This window comes from Gorilla gorilla, chromosome 22, assembly GCF_029281585.2.
Source record: "Gorilla gorilla gorilla isolate KB3781 chromosome 22, NHGRI_mGorGor1-v2.1_pri, whole genome shotgun sequence".
Lineage (NCBI taxonomy): Eukaryota > Metazoa > Chordata > Mammalia > Primates > Hominidae > Gorilla > Gorilla gorilla.
Window position 1 is genome coordinate 18,611,953 of NC_073246.2, and position 21,751 is coordinate 18,633,703.

Genomic DNA, 21,751 nt, shown 5'->3' on the forward strand with positions numbered 1-21,751 from the left:
GCAAAACCCTGTCTCTACTAAAACTACAAAAATTAGCCTGAAATGGTGGTGGACACCTGTAGTCCCAGCTACTCTGGAGGCTGAGGCAGGAGAATCGCTTGAACCCGGAGGCAGAGGTTGCAGTGAGCTGAGATTGCACCACTGCACTCCAACCTGGGTGACAGAGTGAGACTCTGTCTCATATAAATAAATAAATAAATAAATAAATAAAATCATAGCTGTAGGCAACTTCAAGCCTATAATTTTGCAGAGCAATAGCAGTAAGATACTCTGTACAAAGTTAAGTCAAGGATTATTGCACATCTCATATGATGGGATTCTTTTTTTAAAAGTTTTATTTTATTGTAGTAAGAATACTTAGCATGAGATCTACACTCAACAGGTTTTCTAAGTGTACTGTTTATTATCATTGATGATAGGCACAACATTGTACAGCAGATTTCTAGAGTTTATTCATCTTGCTTAACTAAAACTTTATGCCCATGGAATAGTAACTCCCCATTTCCCCTTTCCTCTGCTTCTGACAACACGATTACCCTTTGGTTCTACAAATTTGACTATTTTAGATACATCATGTAAGCGGAAGCAGAAAGTGTTTGTCTTTCTTTGACTAGCTTATTTCACTTAGCATAGTGTCGTCCAGGTCATCAATGTCATCCCACATTGCAGAATTGCCTTTTTTTTTTTAATGGCTAAATAGTATTTCATGGTGTATACATTTTTTTATCCATTTCACCTATTGATGGGCATTAAGGGTGTTTCCACATCTTGGCTGTTGTGCATACTCCTGCATTGTGCTATTCATGGGAGTGATAATATCTCTTTGGGATCTTGATTTCAATTCTTTTGGATATACAGTCAAAAGTGATATTGCTGGATCATATGGTAACTTTTTTTTTCAATAGTTTTAGGGGTACAGTGGTTTTTGGCTACATGGATGAATTATATGGTGATGCAGTCTAGGCTTTTAGTGTATCTGTCACCTGAATAGTGTACATCATATCCAATATGTAATTTTTAACCCTCACTCCTCTAGTTTTATTTATATATATAAATACAATTTTTTTGAAATGGAGTTTCTCTCTTGTCACCCAGGCTGGAGTGCAATGACGCATTCTCAGCTCACTGCAACTGCTGCCTCCCAGGTTCAAGCGATTCTCCTGCCTCGGCCTCCCGAGTAGCTGGGATTACAGGCACCTGCCACCACGCCTGGCTAATTTTTTTGTATTTTTAGTAGAGATCGGATTTTACCAATTTGGCTGGTCTCGACTCCTGGCTGGTCTCGACTCCTGACCTCAGGTGATCCACCTACCTCAGCCTCTCAAAGTGTTGGAGTTACAAGCATGAGCCACCGCACCCGGCCTATTTATAATTTTTTGAGGAAACTTCGTACTGTTTCCCATAGCTGCACCATTCTGCATTTCCACCTACAGTGTTCAAGAGTTCCAATTTCTCCACATCCTTACCAATACTTGTCTTTTTTTTTTTTAATAGCCATCCTGGCAGATGTAAGGTGATATTTCATCACAGTTTTGATTTGCATTTCCCTGATAACTAATGACATTGAACTTTTTTTTATATATCTGCTGACCACCTGCATGTCTTCTTTGGAGAAACATCTATTCAAGTTTCTAGTTCATTTTTAAATTGGATTATTTGCTTTTTGCTATTGAGTTGTTTGAGTTCCTTATCTATTTTGAAGCTTAACCCTATATCAAATGGGATTCTTATATTTTTGTTTCATATTTTGTAATATATCAGGTCCATGAAATTAGCTATCTTAAGTAAGTTGCTTTTGTGTTGTTTCTTATGACAATTCTGATTAGAATATTAATACAAACGTGAAATGCAGCTTTTACCTACAAATGGGCTAGTTTTTATTGAATCAATAAAACCCGTATTTTGAGAGTTTTACTCAAGAACCTAAAATTCAGTTGAATATAAAGAAATGGGGTTGTTTGTTTTTTTCTTGTAAATTTGTTGGAGTTCATTGTAGATTTTGGATATTAGTCCTTTGTCAGATGAGTAGGTTGTGAAAATTTTCTCCTGTTTTGTAGGTTGCCTGTTCACTCTGATGGTAGTTTCTTTTGCTGTGCAGAAGCTCTTTAGTTTAATTAGATCCCATTTGTCAGTTTTGGCTTTTGTTGCCATTGCTTTTGGTGTTTTAGACATGAAGTCCTTGCCCATGCCTATGTCCTGAATGGTAATGCCTAGGTTTTCTTCTAGGGTTTTTATGGTTTTAGGTCTAACGTTTAAGTCTTTAATCCATCTTGAATTAATTTTTGTATAAGGTGGGCAAAGGACATGAACAGACACTTCTCAAAAGAAGACATTTATGCAGCCAAAAAATACATGAAAAAATGCTTATCATCACTGGCCATCAGAGAAACGCAAATCAAAACCACAATGAGATACCATCTCACACCAGTTAGAATGGCAATCATTAAAAAGTCAGGAAACAACAGGTGCTAGAGAGGATGTGGAGAAATAGGAACACTTTTACACTGTTGGTGGGACTGTAAACTAGTTCAACCATTGTGGAAGTCAGTGTGGCGATTCCTCAGGGATCTAGAACTAGAAATACCATTTGACTCAACCATCCCATTACCGGGTATATACCCAAAGGACTATAAATCATGCTGCTGTAAAGACACATGCACACGTATGTTTATTGCGGCACTATTCACAATAGCAAAGACTTGGAACCAACCCACATGTCCAACAATGATAGACTGGATTAAGAAAATGTGGCACATATACACCATGGAATACTATGCAGCCATAACAAAGGATGAGTTCATGTCATTTGTAGGGACATGGATGAAATTGGAAATCATCATTCTCAGTAAACTATCGCAAGGACAAAAAACCAAACACCGCATGTTCTCACTCATAAGTGGGAATTGAACAATGAGAACACATGGACACAGGAAGGGGAACATCACACTCTGGGGACTGTTGTGGGGTGGGGGGAGGGGGGAGGGATAGCATTAGGAGATATACCTAATGCTAAATGATGAGTTAATGGGTGCAGCACACCAGCATGGCACAGGTATACATATGTAACTAACCTGCACAATGTGCACATGTACCCTAAAACTTAAAGTATAATAATAATAAAATAAAAAAATAATTTAAAAAAAAGGCCAACTTGTGAAGCTAAAACCAGCAAAAAAAAAAAAAAAAAGTGTTATTCAAGAGTAAGAATGAAATAAAGATTTGTTTTTGGATAAACAAAAAAAAAAGAAAGAAAGAAATGGCAATTACTTAGGGAGGCTTGGAAGGTATATCTCAGAAGCCAATGTGACAGCACTTACTGATAATTACAGTGTAAAAAAAAAGTTTCTGTTTTGAATGTTCATGTAAATTTGCATTAAACTTAATTGTTGTCAAATGTGTAGTTTATGTTCTAGTGTGACAATTTTTAATTTTGTTTATATTCATTTATGATTCATTTGAAAGGGTTTTTGTGTAAATTGATTGATTTGTAACAAAATGCCAGTTCTCATGGTACATTATTAAAATTCTGTGTTAGTGATAGAGCTGCTTTTTATAAAACGGATACTTTCCATTAACATTTGAAAGTAAGTATTCCTCACTTTATCCTGATAATGATAATGACAAAAACTTGTATGGGAGGATGTGAGCCAGCACTACACAACTTCTAATGTTTTGTCTTAGAGTACTTCAATTTTCTATCTTGTAAAATTATATTTGTCCAGCTAATTGGATTACATTAAGTGATCTGGTATTTTTAAGCAAAACAAAATAACAGATCTTTGTAAGAGCCAAATCAAAGACTTTGGCCTATTATACATATAAGCTAGGCTTTATTTGTTGTCATTTTAAAGAAATAGTAATGGTGACCAAAAAATAGCAGAATCTTTTTTTGGGGGGAGGGGGGCGGGGTGGAGTCTAATTTTTTGTATTTTTAGTGGAGACGGGGTTTCACCATGTTAGCCAGGATGGTCTCGATCGCCTGACCTCATGATCTGCCCACCTTGGCCTCCCAAAGTGCTGGGATTACAGGCGTGAGCCACTGCACTTGGCCAAAATAGCAGAATTTTTTTTTTTTTCTTTTTTTTAAAGACAGAGTCTCGCTCTTTCGCCCAGGCTGGAGTGCAGTGGTTTGATCTCGGCTCACTGCAGCCTCCGCCTCTCGGATCAAGCAACTATCCTGCTTCAGCCTCCCAAGTAGCTGGGACTACAGGCATGCACCACCACATCCAGCTAATTTTTGTATTTTTGTTTGTTTTTTTTTTTCTTGAGACAGAGTCTCCCTCTGTCATCCAGGCTGGAGTGCAGTGGCGCGATCTTTGCTCACTACAAGCTCCGCCTCCCGGGTTCACACCATTCTCCTGCCTCAGCCTCCCGCGTAGCTGGGACTACAGGTGCCTGCCACCACGCCCGGCTAATTTTTTGTATTTTTAGTAGAGACGGAGTTTTGCCGTGTTAGCCAGGATGGTCTTGATCTCCTGACCTCGTGATCCGCCCACCTCGGCCTCCCAAAGTGCTGAGATTACAGGCGTGAGCCACCTCGCCCAGCCAAAATAGCAGAATCTTAAGAGTTAGAAGACACCGTTAAAATCACCCACCCTCTCTTAGGCTGAAATTCCTAAGCAACACATCTCTCTGGCTTATAGCATTTTAATTAAGGAATTAACATTTTCTAAGGTAAGGAAGTTACTACTTTCGTAGGCAACTAATGACATTTTTGCATAACTAATTTTTAGGAAGTTTTTTCTTATTTGAACCAAATTTTATCTCTGGACTAATACCAAATATGTCTATATGACAGCACTTTGAATATTGGAGGTCCGTTTTCATGCCCTTCTCCCCAGACAAACCTTTAATTTGCTACAACAAATTTTTAAGGATCTCTGGAATCACGGCATTATTGTTATGCATCTACATGGACTTACGATAAAGTTTTCCAGACCAGGAAGTCTGCCCAAAATTTTGGAGTTTAACTTAACGAAATTAGAATCCAGCTACAAAGTTAAAGAGAAGACCACCTTTACTTCTGACACCCACCACAAGTTCCATATTGCCCCAAACCACCTTCAGATTCCATAATTTACTAGAAATACAGAACTCACTGAAACTTATTATACTCACAGTTTTATTTATTACAGGGGAATGATTCATAAAATCAGTCAAAGAAAGACACATAGTACAGAGTCTGGAAGGGTTCCAAATGGGAGATCTGTGCTGTCTTTAGGATATATTCCTCTTCTACTACTGATGTGTGATGGTATATTTTTGGCCCATTTTGTGTTGGTATAACAGAATACCACACACTAGATAGTTTATAATGAACAGAAATTGATTTATCACAGTTCTGGAGGCTGGGGAGTCCAAGACCAAGCAACCAGCATCTGGGCCTTCTCAGTGTGTCATCCCGTGGCAGAAGGTGGAAGGGCAAGAGAGGGAGAGAGAGTAAAAGAGGGACAAGAGGGTCAATCTACGCCTTTTATAACAAACTCACTCCCATGATAACAGCATTAATCCATTCACTTTGCCCTCATGGACTAATCGCCTCTCATTAGGCCCTACCACTCAACACTCTGGAATTGGAAATTTAACTTTTAAATGCATGCTTTTTAGGGGACGTATTCAAAACACTGCAATACATATGAAGAACTATCAAACAGGGAAGCTCAACTGAGCTTCTGTACTCAAAGATTTTGTTGGAGTTTCAATACATAGGCATGACTGATTGATTAACAATATAGCAAGTTGTCCAAAGAGCCCATGATGAATAACAAAGACATTCTTATCACCTGGTGAATTTCAAGGGTTTACAGATTACCTCCAAAGAACCAGATACAAAGACTGGGCCTCTCTTTGAGTGAGGCCAAATTTCTTTCTATGCTGTATCATTTGCTATTTTCTTGGCCCCAAATACTCCAATTTCTTCAACTTACATGAGATACAGTTTCTGAAGTTCAACATGTCTTGGATGTGTTTCTCTAGATAATCTCTAACATTTCAATTTCCTCTTTTGAAATACATACTTCCTATTGCTTGTCTTCAGAAGCTATCTCTAATTTAAAGTGTTAGAACCCCACTAGGAAGTGTAAAATAATACTTTAGGGTCAGCCAACTTGGAGAATCCTGACATTTAACAGCTGTTAAAACTTGGAAACATTAGATGTTCTTTCTGAACTTCCAGTTCGTCATAGATAACAGTGTTACGAATAATACCCACTTCATATTTTATGGAGGCTAAATGAGATCACGTGTAAAATTTTTCATGCATCATAGGAGCTTGATAGATACTAGTTATTTTCTGGGACAAATACTGGACAGTCTGAATTTGTGTGTGAAAAGTATCTTAAGCACTGCTTGCTTATCAAGTCTTCTAGACTAGATGTATGCATACATTATTAAAAACATAATTCAATTCAGTTCATTAAATATTTATCTAAGTTCAGCTGAGAAGTGCACAGCATTATGCTAGTGACTGAGAGAGAAGAAGACAGTTTCTGCCTTTCTGGAGTGATAACATTTTCATAAATATCTCTGATGTAAGTAGATTGGAGTAGGTGTTAAATTCAGATACAAAACTAGTACAACAATGGAAGTCCAAGACAGAAAAAAACATCTGATTGGAGTCATTGGAAGAATGCATCTCCAAGAAGGTAATATGTCCCTGAAGGCCCAGTAGTGAGTAACTTTGAGAATTTCTGAGTGAATTTACTTGGTAAAAAAGTAGATTTAGCAGCAAGATATAAATAAATTAATCATGAATATAGAAATAAACTTTAAACAAAATTATAACAGAAATAAGAGCTCCCTAAAATAATTAGCAATGTTAAAAAAACAAACATAACTTTTAGCCATGAGTTTAATCTTTGCATGAAAAATATTTTATTGATTTTTATTGGAATGCAAAGAGATTGCTTCTGTGCTTCATGCTTTAAACATCCAGGAAACTTTACCCAAGTCTGAAATTGATTACGTCAGTTTTTGATTTCAAGGAAAATATGTGTAGATTTTATTTGAAGTAGTTTGTTTTGAAAACTATGAAGGAATTAAACATAAATCATTTATTCCTCAAACAATTTATTCAACAAATATTCATCGCATGTATGCTGTGTGCCAGGAACTCTTCCAGGCTCTGGGAAATATGTCTCCAAGAAAGCAGACAATACCCCTGCCCTCTGTGGAAGACTGACAAATATACAAGTGCATATGTATATATAGACTGTCAGATGATGTAAGTATGATGAAGAAAATGAAAGCCATGTAATGGGTGATGGAGCGGGGCATAGAAAGGTGCCATTTGCTATTTTATAGAAGTAGATCAGGGAAGACCGTGTCATGATAGACATCTGAGCAGAGACCATTCCAGGTGTGGGAGCATGTCAGAGAGGTATCCAGGGGCAACAGTTCCAGGCAGAGAAAGCATGAAGAGCAAGGTGCCCAAGGCCAGAGCATGTGTGCTTGGCATTTTCCAGGAGCAGCAAGGAATTTAGTGTGGCTGAAGGAGAATGAGCAAGGGAGAAAGCAGCAGGAGAGTGCCCATGAAGCCCTGTGTGCCATTACGAAGACTCTGCTTTTTTTCTTTTGAGTCGGAGTCTCGCTCTTCCGCCCACGCTGGAGTGCAGTGGCGCGATCTCGGCTCACTGCAAGCTCCGCCTCCCGGGTTCACGCCATTCTCCTGCCTCAGCCTCCCGAGTAGCTGGGACTACAGGCACCTGCCACCACACCCCGCTAATTTTTTGCATTTTTTTTTTAGTAGAGACGGGGTTTCACAGTGTTAGCCAGGATGGTCTCGATCTCCTGACCTCGTGATCCGCCTGCCTTGGCCTCCCAAAGTGCTCACCCTCCCTACCTTTAGCGTCTGCCTCACCTCTTGTCTCTGTGTGCCTCTACACCTGTGCTGTCTTGTATGGTCACCACTAGCCACATGTGTCTACTGCGAACTTGGAATGGGGCTAGCCCAAATGGACAATATGAGAAAAATGTAAAATATCTCAATACTTTTCGTATTGTTTCATACGTTGAAATACAAATATTTTGAATATATTTGATTAAGAAAAATGAATTCCATATTTCTTTTCTTGTAATTAACATTTTTGTTTTGAGATAATTCTAGATTTCCATGCAGTTGTAAGACATAACACAGAGAAATCCTGTGTACCCTTTATCCAGTTTTCCCAATAGCAATATCCTGCAAATCTTAGTCACAATATTGCTACTAGAATATTGACAATGATACTATCTTATTCATATTTTCCTAATTTTCATTGTACTCATTTGTGTGTGTGTTTGTGTGTGTAGGTGTTTAGTTCTGTGCAACTTTATCACGTGTAGGTTGTATCTACCACCACATCAAAATACAGAACTGTTCCTTCATCACAGATTCCTTATAGTTCCCTTTTATAACCACTCTGCCCTCCTTCCTGTGCCCTGTCCCTGCCCAACCCTGACCCCTAGCAACTACTGGTCTTTTCTCCATTTCTAAATTTTTATCATTTAAAGAATTTTGTGTAAATGAAACCATACAGTATGTAAACTTTTGGGATTGCCTTTTTTTTCCTTAGCATAATTCTCTGAAGATTAATCCCAGTCATTTTAACAGTTCATTCTTCTTTTTTTGCTGAGTAGTATCCCCTGGTAGGGATGTACCACAAATTTTATTTAACTACGTGCCCATTGAAGTACCAAGTTGGTTCCTGTTTTTGCTATAATCATTTCTGTACAGGTTTTTGTATAATCATGAATTATATTTGTCTAGTTTAAAGGCTCAAGAGTCCAATTGCTAACTCACATGGTAACGGCATGTTTATTTTATAAGATTGCCCGATTGTTTTCCATGGTGTCTGTACCCATCTGTTGCATTTTGCTCTTTTTCACTGTGGCTATTAGACAATTTAAAATTACATACATAATTTTTCACATTTGTAATAATTTTTCACATTTCAAAAGAACAGCACCCAGACAGTTCTTGTTCTCAAGAACAGGACTTGAGACAGTCCTGTTCTCCAGTACCAAGCTCTTACCACCTCAGGCTTTCCCAGGTGCCTCAATTTCTAGCTGGAGTGTGTTCTCATTATCCCCGGACAGATGCACAGACTTCTACAGCACAGTGAGTGGTTAAAAAAAGAATCTAAAACTAAGCAAGCTGGGTTTGGATGCTGGGTCTATCCCTTACTGGCTCTGATTTGTTAAGGTATTTAATGCCTTTGTTCCTCAGTTTTCTTATCTGTGAACAGGGTGACTGTAGCAGTACTGATGTCATTAGGTTGGTTTCAGGGTTGAGTGAGCTAGTACATGTGAAATTATGTCCCACTGAAACCCTTCTAACCCTTTATCCAAGGTTTAAATCCTCATATAGACTTCCATTGCAATCAATGTCCTTGTTAAAATTGTAATTACATGATTGTATTAGTCTGTTTTCATGCTGCTGATAAAGACATACCCAATACTGGGCAATTTACAGAAGAAAGAGGTTTAATGGATTTACAGTTCCACATGGCTGGGGAGGCCTCACAATCATGGTGGAGGGCAAAAAGGAGCAAGTCATGTCTTACATGGATGGCAACAGGCAAAGAGAGAGCTTGTCCAGGGAAACTCCTGTTTTTAAAACCATCAGATCTCGTGAGACTCATTCACCATCATGAGAACAATGCAGGAAAGACCTGCCCCTGTAATTCAATCACCTCCCACCAGGTTCCTCCCACAACACGTGGGAATTGTGGGAGCTGCAATTCAAGATGAGATTTGGGTGGGGACATGGCCAAACCATATCAATGATTGTTTCATATTTTTCTCCACTACTGGAATCTAAATACCTATGAGGCCAGTGACCTCATCTATCTGATTTAGTGCTGTATCCTCATTGCTAGCACAGAACTAGTTAAGAGAAGGCACTTAACATATCACTTAAGAATGAATGAATGAATGAATGAATGAATTTCCTTCAATGTAAACATTTACTCACTATTTACTTAAAGTACTATTTTGTTTAATTTATCCTTTCTTAATGTTTAAAAGATCATGTATTATTCATGTTTCTCTGATTCGGAAGACTAGGCCTCTAAGTTATCTGAACAGTTTTTACATGAAGATCCCACGTATTCTGAAATAAAAATTGTTCCAGTGTAATGACAAAAATCAAATGAAAAAATAATTAGACATATCTATATGATACTATTTGATTGTTAGTTGTGTTTAATGTGTGTGGCTTAAATAATCATTTTATTGTTATACTAGGATTCCCTAAGGTTGACAGAATCCATGTTACTTAACTGCTTCCTTTGGCTTTATGGGCCTTTTGAAGTCTTAGCCCCCAAAGCATCAGTAGGTGATATTGACATTGAAGTACTTCTTTATCTCTCTGCAGATAATTTTATCTCATTATTTCAATTATTTATGGCTTCAATTAGGTAACCTCCATGACATTCTTAGGAAATTCAGAAAAAAACATGGCACAACTTCGATGATTTTCATTTAGCCACTCTCTAAGACCCAAACTGTGTACCAATCATCATGATCAACAGCATATGCTTTTACACACACACACACACACACGTGCACACACACACGCACATTTTGTTAGTTATCTACCTTTACTTCCTCATCTACTGAGGGCAGTTTCTGTAGTAGAAAGAACACTGACTTATGGTTATTCTGAGCTAGGGTGAGTTAAGCTCTTGCTCTACCATTTTTATTAACTCTGAAGTCTTGAAAAGACCAATTAGCATGTTTCAGCCTTCATTTGCTACATACTGGGAATCATACCTGGAGGAATCACATTGATGACAAAACACAAGAGTCCATGTATAGAACCCTAATAATAAATAGCTCCATATTTGGATAGTACTAGCCCATGTGCTGAATCTCAGGGACATACTTATAGATGTACGTTTCCTCCAATTTCCCCTATGTGCCCTCAAAGGCAGGTATCACTGGGCCAATGTTATACATTAAATATGCTGAGTATCAGAAGTGAAATTTAACTTCACACAGTTATGTGACAAGACTGTGCTATAAAACCATGACTAAATCCAAACTGATCCATAGGAGGGTAAAATGTCTGTTTTCTTCATTAAAACTTCTCAGCTCAAATTTATACTAAAGCATATCCAAGAATTAAAAAATGGTTTTGATGATATTTGCTTTCTAGTTTAATAAGTTTTAATACTGAATAGGTTAAATTAATACAAAATAACATAAAATGCTAATATTTATTGAGTATTTACTTTGTACCCAGTACGATCTTAAGTAATTTACTGGGATTATTTTATTTTAGTTTAACAATGCAGGTAGCTACTATAATCGTCCCTATTTTACACTTGAGGAAACAGGCTAAGAGAGATTAAATTAGTGGCCCAAGGTCAGAAAGCTCATAATTATTGAAACCAGGGTATGATTCTGTGTAACGTGAGGGTTCAAGCCTTTACCAGTGATGCATGTTGCCTCTTATTTCATTAATTTAAATTGGTCATTTGGGCTAATCACATAGAAGGTGACGTTCCCTTTTGTTTTTGTATGACTTACTTACATTCTTCAACATTTTTCATCCACAGTGTGATAAAATAATATTATGTTCATTCTCTTCTATACCTTTACATTTGTGTTTCCCTATGGCCTTTATAAATAAAACGAACAATTTCAATAGCAAATCCTTGCGTGAAGTGAGTTAGTGCATCTGGCTCCTCCCATTTTCCTATTGCAACCCAAGGACTTTGAGGGTCATCATCATATCTACCTATAGGCCAGCAATAATTTTCATGATTGGGTAACTCTAGTACTATGGATATGAAAATGTAATACTATATATTTTTTTAAAAGTACTTCTATTTTAGTAGATCTCTATATAACTACCTTCTGGAATAACAATATTATGTGGATTATTTTTTATAATTAAAATATTAAATCCTTATTTAAAGACTGCTGTTTATTTGGCTATTTATTTACACATTACATATGAGTCTCTGTTTGGAATTTGTTAGTTTCTATACATCTGCTCCATGAGCTATTTGTATGTGAAAATTGCTGCTTTATAAGAACATTTGCCTTTACGTGTTGCTATTTTATTATTGTTATATTTAATTGGAATGCCTCTATTGTGTAACCAGAAAGAGTTTTCCAAACTTGGGAATGTTTGCATCACATAGTATAGAGATGTTTATTTATTTATTTAATTTCATTTCCCTAAGATATCAACTTTGATTAATAATTGTATACAGGCTTTGTTCTTCTTATCTGGGTGTCAACAGTAATTGGAATCCATATCCATATCCTACCTTGCAATCATGCTGCAAAAGGCCAATGAATTCCCGCTGAGTGTGTTACTTGTTAAATTTAGTGCATTACATTCAGGGTAATGAATAAAAGCAGTGGACCGTTACCGTCTGGCTGGCTGAGGAAGGTTAGAACAGCCAGACTCCCCTGAGGCCTTGAGCCAGCTTAAAAACGGTGACAGGCAGAATCAAGGGAGTCCCCAAGCATCATAGTTCAGTTTGTCTCCCTTAATTTCCTCTTCTGTAGAGACTCAGGCTGTAGGAAGGTGAGGTAATCTTATCCATTAATTCACCACACTTTCATAAAATGCTGCGTGCTCTGGTTTCATTAACAAGCAAATACAGTTTAGATAAATAGTTATGTATTTACATTTGAGTAGGAAAGTGAGAATGCTACTGAATGTAAACAAGTGGCTACACCTTCATGCAGTTCACTTTGCATATCCACATATGTCTATTGTGTATTCATTTGTCTGTATTAAAAATGCACATAGATATTTTTGTGAGTGAATCATCAATAAAGCAAGCCCCATAGGTATATATGTCTACCTACCTCCACCTCATATTTATTAAACACACGTAAGCAGTCACTGAAAAAAGGACTACAACATTGCTAAGGCTACTTACAACTGTTTCTTAATAAATAAATACATGCTTCATATAAAAATATTATTTTTAAAACTGTAAGGTAAAAATTTCCGATGTATGGTAAATATGCAAATGCAACGATATTAGAAAAAACTGGTCTATATTCTCAGTTTGCTGTTTACAGTTGTGAGAACTGAGTGAGAGTCCTTATTCTCCCAGTGTAATAATTATTACACATTATGCTTCCTGCCAAAACTAGCTGACTGCCTTAGTCCTTTGAGCTGTTGTGAATATCAATATCAATTCAAAAACAACTATTTAATAACAACTTTCTTAAAGAAAGGAAGAAAATATAATTTTATGAAATGACCACTTTTACTATTCTTGAGTGTCTCAGAAAATTTAGTGTAAAGTGTCCTTTGCTATCCAGGATATAACAGCTGGTTCCAGATAACATGGTATGTCTCATTAGAGAGATACTAGATCTAATTATGCAACATATAAGCGAGATCATTATAGAAACATTATCTCGATGGGGTAAGTAAAGTACATGTGAAATCTAACTCTGCTGTTTGAAAGAATTTTTGAAAGCAAATGTAAGGAATTAATGATTACTTAAGTGTATGAAGAAAGCTGTTGCAAACTATGAATCTTTGACATGTAATGAAAAAATATAATAGAATGATAAGGACCCTGATTATTTGTGCTAGAGATAAAAATGAACTTCTGGGCAAATATCTTTTGCTACCGACAAATTTTTTTTCTAAACATAGTAAAAATGAGTGCCTTTTCATAGCATTTCTACTGTGTCAGAAATTCTCAAACTTCAGAGTGTAACTGAAACACAGAGAGGGCTTATTAAAACAAAGATTGCCGGTCTCCAATCTCAGATTCTGTTCAATAAGGCTAGGTAGGGCCAGAAAATTTGCATTTCTAAAATTCCCAAGTGGTGTTCATGTTGCTGGCCCAGGTCCACTATTTGAGAACCACTGCACTATGTGAAAATCACTAAAGAAGACGCTTAACTTACATTATCTTCTTGATTATTTTTCTGTAAGATGCAAGTCCATGGATTCTATTCTGTTAGGTATTTTGCTTTCTTTCCTTTTTATTTTTTAGAGACAAGGACTCACTGTGCTGCCCAGGCTGGTATTGAACTCCTGGGCTCAAGTGGTCTTCTCACTTCAGCCTCCCAAAGTGCTGGGATTACAGGTATGAGCCACCATGCCCAGCTTGCTTGATATTTTTCAATTAAGCTATCTATCTATCTTTGAAAATCTAGATTCCTTTACAAATAAATCTATCTTCAAAATATAGTTAAGACTATATGCCGGTCGGGCGCAGGGGCTCATACCTGTAATCGCAGCACTATGGGAGGCTGAGGCTGGCGGATCACGAAGTCAGAAGTTTGAGACCAGCCTGACCAACATGGTGAAACCCCGTTTCTACTAAAAATACAAAAATTATCCAGGTGTGGTGGTCGGCACCTGTAATCCCAGCTACTCAGGAGGCTGAGGCAGGAGAATCGCTTGAACCCGGGAGGCAGAGGTTGCAGTGAGCTGAGATCGCGCCAGTGCACTCCAGCCTGGGTGACAGGGCGAGACCCCATCTCGAAAAAAAAAAAAAAAAAAAAAAAAAGAGGCTATATGCCAAGCATTAGGCATATTTATAATAGCATATTTATAAACAACAGCACAAATAATAAAATGAATAGATATTACCAGCTTAATAATTGACTTAGCAAGGAAGAGGCCAGGAATAATTAGAGGTTTCAGCTCTACAAAGCTAATTTTGCTTACTCTTATCTGTAGACGTTGTCTTTTTCCTAAGAAGACTGAGTTTACTAAGTTTATTAATTCTGTTCATATCAATTTTAAATTTATCAAAAAGTAGCTACTGGGTCAAAGTTCTTGATATTGAAAAACTGGATTATGATCTGTTTTCCAAGTTGATTTTAACTAAGCGATTTGACTAACTCTTGTCTCCATCTTCACAGCAAAACAGAGCGTGACACTCCCAATCATCTGCATGCTGGAAATAAGGAAATGGTTATTGAATGATACAAGTGCTTTTCGATCATTTAGAAAGTTCTGTTTCCCAAGATCGTTTTTTGTTTTTTTGTTTTTTTTTTTTTTTTGAGACGGTGTCTTGCTCTGTCACCCAGGCTGGAGTGCAGTGGCGCGATCTCAGCTCACCACAACCACCGCCTCCTGGGTTCAAGCGATTCTCCTGCCTCAGCCTCCCGAGTGGCTGAGACTACAGGCGTGTGCCACCATGCCCGGCTAATTTTTGTATTTTTAGTAGAGACAGGGTTTCACTATGTTGGCCAGGCTGGTCTCAAACTCCTAACATCGTGATCTGCCCGCCTTGGACTCCCAAAGTGCTGGGATTACAGTTGTGAGCCACTGTGCCTGGCCTAGCAAGATCACTTTTTAAGTATCCAGAAAAGCTCTTTCTTATGTTGAATTATGTCCAGAGGCATAACTAGACTGAAGGTTTAGACTCCATTCATTCTCCTATGTTTTTGTTCTTAACTGCATTCTGCAGTCAAATCAGGAGCTTTAGAAAATACTGATGCCTGGCTCTCAACCAGAGAGAACTGAATTGAATTGGTCTGGTGAGTAGACACAGGTCATTAGGATCTTTAAAAAATCTTCTCATGTGATTACAATGTGTAGCTGAGAGTTTGAGACCAATGTTTACCGTTATTTACAGGTGAATTCATTAAAAGAGCTAACAACAATGAAGTTAATGTACGCATCTCACCTCTCAAGAGTATTAACAGGCCAGGCGTGTTGGCTCATACCTGTACTCCCAGCACTTTGGGAGGCCAAGGCGGGCGTATCACCCGAGATAAGTTCAAGACCAGCCTGACCAACATGGCGAAACCCCGTCTCTACTAAAAATACAAAATTAGCCAGGCATGGTGGTGCATCCCTGTAATCCCAGCTACTCGGCGGGCTGAGGCACAAGAATTGCTTGAACCTGGGAGGCAGAGGTTGCGGTGAGCCGAGATCCTGCCATTGTACTCCAGCGTGGGCAACAGGAATGAAACTCTGTCTCAAAAAAATAAACAAATAAAAATAAGTATTAACACATGGGAAATCATAAAGTTTTCATTCTTAGTAGTGTGTCTTTGAATGTTTTGACCACGCAGAGATGGGATTATCATGGTAAAATCCACTCTATGGATTTACCATAATCTTGGTGGTAGCGTGTAAACAGAAGCAATATTTATTATGAGAGTTAAAGTTTCATTTGGTTTAGGTTCATATTTTCTTTCTCCTGTCGGTCTGCAATGGCTCCCTAACAGAATTCCAGAGAGCATATGATGTGCTAGGCTCTGTGTAGGGGACAGGAACACAGTGGTAAACCAACGTAAAGGTAAGTTTCTAGAATAATTAGTAATATGTTTAGAATAAATACAAATATGAAAATCATTGGAAAATTAAAAGATTTAAATGTTTAAAAAAGATTTACAAATCAACAATAATTTGATGTTAAAATATAGATTATATTGACAAAAAGTAGAAAGGGAATGTGGATGTGAAGAGAGGGAATAAAAGGAGTATAAAAGGAAAGATGTATTAATATTTTTGTCCTAATTGGGCAGGGAAAACTGTGCTGCTTCATTCTTGGCTTTGATACTAACACAGGTATAAAGTATAAGAAATATATGGAGACACTTTAAGGAGACATACAAAATAAATATAAAATATAAACATTGTGTATAATTATCAAATAACTAGTCAAGAATCACATAATTTAAATAACTAAAATCAAGGCAATAAAAGACAAAGTTAATAACTGTTATTTAAAAGGATTTGTACCCTACAAACAGAAAGTATACATTTTTCAAGCATCTATGATTTACCAAAATAGACTAGTATTAGTTAAGAACAAGATAATAATAATAAATAACAGAAATTTCAGGAATTACATAAGGTCACAACTTAATAATACAAAAAAATAATCTTTTCATAAAAACATTCCCCAAAAATATTAAAAACAAACAACAAATCAATAGCAACATTAAAATAAGCAAACCATTTGCCTAAATAACTGTTGTGACAAAAGGCAAACTAAACCATAATTGTAGGCCATTTAAGAACCTACTAAATTACAGCACCACGTTTCAACACTGATGTATTACCAAAGCTGTTCTTAGAGAAAAATTCATAGGCTTTAACAGTCTATTAAAAAGAAGTGTAAAAGAATCACGTCTTTATCACAGGAACTTAACTGGACTACAATAAAGCAAAGATGAAACTTAGAAACAGAAGGAACACAAATTTAATTGCATTAGAGAAATTGGAAAATCAAAAAGTAAATCACAGAACTAATATTTTTAAAGAAAAAAATTCTTTACTATTTTAAAAGGAATAAGAAGCAAAAAAAAAGAAAAAGAATACAACATGCAGAAAATTTTTTAAAAATACTGAGGGTAATATTTAAGAAGGTAATTGCAAATTTCTAGAAGAAATGCTAGCAAATGTAATTTGTATAGGATGTTAAAACAATACTTAATAATCCATTACTACTTTATCTTAGCAATACATAGATGATTTCAATAATCAATTTATAACATTTGATTTTATATAGCAGCATTTTATCTCTCCATGTATTCAAGTTTTCTTATAGGACTCATAAATATGTTTTAATAGACTTCTGGCAAGTTTATGCTTTTGTGAAAATTAGAAAGATTTTTTTCCATTACATTTTTTACCTGGTTATTGCTGGATTGGAAGAGTCACAAAATTCCACACACACAACTTGGAGGTAAACAAAAAATACAGCACACATAATCTGGTCTTTTTCTGAATTCCATGTCCAAAATTTGTCAGAAAAACAAAGTGTGCAATCTCCTGTGAATCTACTCTGATCTACTATACTAAAAAATACTTAGTCTTTTTGTGTTGCATTTTCTCCCCCTTCCCCATTATCTCCTCCTAAGCCTTTCCTGGGAATTGCAAGCCCACTAGAGATCCTATTCTGTCACTAAGCAAAATCTGATTTACAATTTTGGCTAAGGAGAGGGAACATATTAAAACATATCAACAATTTGAGAATCAATATTATTAAATTTCATGTAGGTTTTAGAAATGTTTTACTTGTAAACTTTAGACTTCATTTTATAAAATTACATTTTTAAAACTTTTTACATTTTTAGGAAATACATGTTAGCTAAAAAACTGTGTTTTGCTCCCTGCTACGTTTGCTTATCCTATCCTTCATTACTCCTTGGATTTTAGTCTAACTGGTCTTCGGACATGCCTCTTCCCCACAAACACCCCCACCACCATACCACATTGCTGTGACACATTTAGCTTATTAATGTGGTAAGAGTGGAGCTCACTTACAGAATTTTTGCAGACTAGACATTAGGCTACAGGCCTTTACCATGGAGCAGAAAAGTGGTATCTCAAACCTCATCCACAAAGGTTGATCTAGTCCAAGCCCCTCTCCAGGTTCATGTTCATGTACAGCTTTGTTCTTACTATAACAACCTACATTTTAGAATAGGCAACAAAGACCATTACCAAGAGCAGTAGGAGGGGCAACCTTTGGCTGTTTGTTTTTCAGGATCTCAACTTGTGAACTTACTCTTCTCTTCACACACAGAATGGGATAACTGCCTGGCACTCACCAAGCTACACTTGAAGAGGATCAATCCATATCATCATGTCCCCAATTTCATAGCACCAAGTATTTTGTTTATTCACAAATGCCCTATTATGGACATCTAGCAAACAATGATACATCAAAAAAGGAGATGTGCATAAATTTTCATGGAATAAGGTATAAAGCCCAACTCTCAATACATACTAATCATAACAGGAGTCTAGGAAATATTCTGAAATAAATGGCAATGCAGAATGTGTCAGGCCTCTGAGCCCAAGCTAAGCAATCATATCCCCTGTGGCCTGCACATACACATCCAGATGGCCGGTTCCTGCCTTAACTGATGACATTCCACCACAAAAGAAATGAAAATGGCCTGTTCTTGCCTTAACTGATGGCATTATCTTGTGAAATTCCTTCTCCTGGCTCATCCTGGCTCAAAAGCTCCCCAACTGAGCATCTTGTGACCCCCACTCCAGCCTGCCAGAGAACAATCCCCCTTTTTCCTTTACCTACCCAAATCCTATAAAACAGCCCCACCCCTATCTCCCTTCGCTGACTCTCTTTTTGGACTCAGCCCGCCTGCACCCAGGTGATTAAAAGCTTTATTGCTCACACAAAGCCTGTTTGGTTGTCTCTTCACAGGGACACGCATGAAATTTGGTGCCATGACTCGGATCCGGGGAATCTCCCTTGAGAGATCAATCCCCTGTCCTCCTGCTCTTTGATCCATGAGAAAGATCCACCTACAACCTCTGGTCTTCAGACCGACCAGCCCAAGGAACATCTCACCAATTTTAAATCGGGTAAGCGGCCTCTTTTTACCCTCTTCTCCAACCTCCCTCACTATCCCTCAACCTCTTTCTCCTTTCAATTTTGGTGCCACACTTCAATCTCTCCCTTCTCTTAATTTCAATTCCTTTCATTTTCTGGTAGAGATAAAGGAGACACGTTTTATCCGTGGACACAAAACTCCGGCGCCGGTCATGGACTAGGGAAGGCAGCCTTCCCTTAGTGTTTAATCATGGCAGGGACGCCTCTCTGATTATTCACCCAGGTTTCAGAGGTGTCAGGCCATGCAGGGACTCCTGCCTTGGTCCTTCACCCTTAGCGTCAAGTCTCACTTTTCTGGGGGATGGGCAGGAAACCCGACCTCTTATCTCTGCGCCCCAACCCCTTATTTCCGCAACCCAATGCCTTCTCTGCTTTTCTGGAGGGCAAGAACGCCCCACCCCTTCTCCGTGTCTCTACTCTCTTTTCTCTGGACTTGTGTCCTTCACTATGGGCAAGCTTCCACCTTCCATTCCTCCTTCTTCTCCCTTAGCCTGTGTTCTCAAGAACTTAAAACCCTTCTACTCTCATCTGACCTAAAATCTAAGCTCTTATTTTCTTCTGCAATGCCGCTTGACCCCAATACAAACTCAACAGTAGTTCCAAATAGCCGGAAAACGGCACTTTCAATTTTTCTGTCCTACAAGATCTAAATAATTCTTGCGTAAAATAGGCAAACGGTCTGAGGTGCCTGATGTCCAGGCATCTTTTACACATCGGTGCCTCCCTAGTCTCTGTTCCCAGTGCAACTCATCCCAAATCTTCCTTCTTTCCCTCCCACCTGTCCCCTCAGTCCCAACCCCAAGCATCGCTGAGTCTTTCTAATCTTCCTTTTCTACAGACCCATCTGATCTCTCCCCTCCTCGCCAGGCCGAGCTAGGTCCTAATTCTTCCTCAGCCTCCACTACTCCACCCTATAATCCTTTTATCACCTCCCCTCCTCACACCCGGTCTGGCTTACAGTTTCTTTCTGCGACTAGCCCTCCCCCACCTGCCCAGCAATTTCCTCTTGAAAAGGTGGCTGGAGCTAAAGGCATAGTCAAGGTTAATGCTCCTTTTTCTTTATCCCAAATCAGATAGCATTTAGGCTCTTTTTCATCAAATATAAAAACCCAGCCCAGTTCATGGCTCGTTTGGCAGTAACCCTGAGATGCTTTACAGCCCTAGACCCTAAGAGGTCAAAAGGCTGTCTTACTCTCAATATACATTTTATTACCCAATCTGCTCCCGACATTAAATAAAACTCCAAAAATTCAATTCCGGCCCTCAAACTCCACAACAGGACTTAGTTAACCTCACCTTCAAGGTGTACAATAATAGAAAAAAAGTTGCAATTCCTTGTCTCCACTGTGAGACAAACCCCAGCCACATCTCCAGCACAAAAGAACTTCCAAACGCCTAAACCTCAGTGGCCAGGCGTTCCTCCAGAACTGCCTCCTCCAGGGCCTTGCTACAAGTGCCAGAAATCTGGCCACCAGGCCAAGGAATGCCCGCAGCCCAGGATTCCTCCTAAGCCGTGTCCCATCTGTGCGGGACCCCATTGAAAATCGGACTGTTCAACTCACCTGGCAGCCACTCCCAGAGCCCCTGGAACTCTGGCCCAAGGCTCTCTGACTGACTCCTTCCCAGATCTTCTCGGCTTAGTGGCTGAAGACTGACGCTGCCCGATCGCCTCAGAAGCCCCGTAGACCATCACGGACACCGAGCTTTAGGTAACTCTCACAGTGGAGGGTAAGTCCGTCCCCTTCTTAATCAATACGGAGGCTACCCACTCCGCATTACCTTCTTTTCAAGGACCTGTTTCCCTTGCCTCCATAACTGTTGTGGGTATTGACAGCCAGGCTTCTAAACCTCTTAAAACTCCCCAACTCTGGTGCCAACTTAGACAATACTCTTTTAAGCACTCCTTTTAGTTATCCCCACCTGTCCTGTTCCCTTATTAGGCTGAGACACTTTAACTAAGTGATCTGCTTCCCTGACTATTCCTGGACTACAGCTGCATCTCATTGCTGCCCTTCTTCCCAATCCAAAGCCTCGTTTGCGTCCTCCTCTTGTATCCCCTGACCTTAACCCACAAGTATAAGATACCTCTACTCCCTCCTTGGCGACCGGTCATGCACCCCTTACCATCTCATTAAAACCTAATCACCTTTACCCCGCTCAATGCCAATATCCCATCCCACACCATGCTTTGAAAGGATTAAAGCCTGTTATCACTTGCCTGCTACAGCATGGCCTTTTAAAGCCTATAAACTCTCCTTACAATTCCCCCATTTTACCTGTCCTAAAACCAGACAAGCCTTACAAGTTAGTTCAGGATCTATGCCTTATCAACCCAATTGTTTTGCCTATCCACCCTGTGGTGCCCAACCCGTACACTCTTTTGTCCTCAATACCTTCCTCCATAACTCCCTATTCTGTTCTTGATCTTAAAGATGCTTTTTCCACTATTC

General features: G+C 38.4%; 1 long non-coding RNA gene across 1 annotated transcript in view; it reads left to right on the forward strand.

Moving 5' to 3' along the window:
* Positions 1 to 3,923: 3,923 nt before the first annotated feature.
* LOC134757862 (uncharacterized) overlaps positions 3,924 to 21,751 on the forward strand; it is a 35,552-nt gene continuing 17,724 nt past the window's right edge. The window contains exons 1-2 of the long non-coding RNA XR_010132406.1: positions 3,924 to 18,644; positions 19,113 to 19,273. This is a non-coding gene — a long non-coding RNA (uncharacterized lncRNA). The remainder of the gene's footprint in view (positions 18,645 to 19,112; positions 19,274 to 21,751) is intronic.